The sequence below is a fragment of the Brachyhypopomus gauderio genome, chromosome 3, assembly GCF_052324685.1.
Source record: "Brachyhypopomus gauderio isolate BG-103 chromosome 3, BGAUD_0.2, whole genome shotgun sequence".
Taxonomy (NCBI): Eukaryota; Metazoa; Chordata; class Actinopteri; order Gymnotiformes; family Hypopomidae; genus Brachyhypopomus; species Brachyhypopomus gauderio.
In genome coordinates, this window is record NC_135213.1 from 8637836 (window position 1) to 8639925 (window position 2090).

Genomic DNA, 2090 nt, shown 5'->3' on the forward strand with positions numbered 1-2090 from the left:
GGCAGAGTTGGTGGTGCTTTAGCACCTGATGTCTATGTGTGCACGCCACTGCACACCATGTTGAGTTTGGTATTTTATTGATTTTTCATTACATGTTCCTTTTGTAATATATTTTCAGTGTATTTGTATTTTCACTAGATATTTTATGTGTAATTCTATAAATTCATGATCACTATCTGAGATGTTGTTCACTGTTAAAACTGTTTAATAAAACCAATACATTTGGTGGTGAAATTTTTGTGTGTGTGTTAAAACAGACCGGTCTATGTGCACCAGGAACACTCAAGTAAAAAACATGGTCAACAAAACCGAAGGGTTAAAGCAGTAATCAGTAATCAGATTATTTTTTTAAGGTAACTAAGCCATCACTGACAATGTCTTCCTCTGCTCTGTGATCTTGTGCATTTATGTGATCTCCATGTAGGTCATGGTTAATGGTTCATTTGAGCTCAATTCTATCCACCCTTCATCTGTTCTGGAGCTGATTGCTTCTCCACTGCCACACGTTCATCACCACTGATCCCACAAGCAGCAGCACCAGTACCCCCATCAGAGTCCACACCCACACTGGTACAGGGACTCCCTGCCCTCTGTCTGGATGGGGCTGGTCTTCTATAACATATACATTCACATTTTGGAGGTTTATCTATAAAATCTATATTACAACATTACACAGCAGATCTTGTGGTCTTCTGCAACATACACAGAAACATAAATATAAACAAAGGCCCTAAACACCCACCGTCCACAATAACTGTGTATGTATGAATGACTTCTTCATTTTTGATGTCCTGGATGGTGTAAACTCCACTATCAGATGGTGCTGTTCCTCTCAGCTCAACAGCAGACATGAGTGATGTTCTCTGACTGTATTCATCTTTGCACTGCAGTGAGCGTTCATGCACTGTACAAATCTGTCCACTAGAGGGTGCTGCATCTGTGCTGTTATAAATCACCTCCACTGGCTCCGATATGGGCAAATCCAAGACCAGAAGATCACCAGGCTTCATTTTAACTGAAGAATTCAAGGCTGTTGAGGAAATAAATTAGTATCTTCATTATAATAAACAGTATCTTTGACTATGTAACTACTGTAATAATGCTATTGTATTAACTGGGTAATAAACGGAGGACACTGACCCTCTATCTGCAGACTCACATCACAGATGTCTTTATCATTACAGGTACAGGTGTACCAGCCCCTCTTAGTGTAATCAACATCAGTGATGGTGAGGGAGAGATCTCCCTTCAGGTACTGATCATGGGACATGTGAAATCCCTCCTGTGACTGACAGGATGTCTGATCACACTGAGCCAGAATGTCACGTTGTTTATGGGACACAGTCCACGTGACCAGACCAGAACACGTCTGATTACAGGGGAGAGTAGCAGCACCATGAAGATTCACCTTCACTGAAGGGAAAGAGCCTGAAAGACAAACTTTAAAAGATTTTAAAATTCTGATGTTAAAAATAATAAAAATGAATTACAATGTATAGGCCTATATTTTCCATTCTGATCATGTAAAATTTTAATTTATTATCATATTACTACAAAGAAAGTTAAATCATTGCACAAACAAATGGTTTAAACATGATGACCACCAAGAACCAGTTCAGTACACCTACCAGTGGTGACTGTCAGCAGGAGTAACAGCAGGACACAGAGACACCTGCAGCAGGACAGCATGACTGACAAGAAAAAAGAGAACACAGTCAGTACTGTACAGAGGAGACAGGAGAACACAGTCAGTACTGTACAGAGGAGACAGGAGAACCCAGTCAGTACTGTACAAAGGAGACAGGAGAACCCAGTCAGTACTGTACAGAGGAGACAGGAGAACCCAATCAGAGGAGACAGGAGACCCCAGTCTGTAACGACGGGTGTACCTGTCACGTGGTTCCCGCCTCCCCCCTGTCAGTCATGTCTTGTTTTGTTCTCTGTGTGTTTGGGTGTCTTTTATTTTGAAATCCCTAGTTGAAATCCCTAGTCTCTGTCTTCACACCCCTACCTTGTTCTCCGCCCCTCGTTATTGCTTTCTGGTGTGTCTTGTTGCCAAGAAGCACAAATAACCATAGACAGACATACAA

General features: G+C 41.4%; 1 long non-coding RNA gene across 1 annotated transcript; it reads right to left on the minus strand.

The window, feature by feature from the left end:
• Nucleotides 1-499: 499 nt before the first annotated feature.
• On the minus strand, nt 500-1693 carry LOC143509713 (uncharacterized). The gene is made up of 4 exons (XR_013129746.1): nt 1629-1693; nt 1141-1440; nt 743-1030; nt 500-612 (listed from the first exon to the last, which is right to left on the minus strand). It is a non-coding gene; the product is annotated as an uncharacterized LOC143509713 (long non-coding RNA).
• Between the last annotated feature and the right edge of the window lie 397 nt (nt 1694-2090).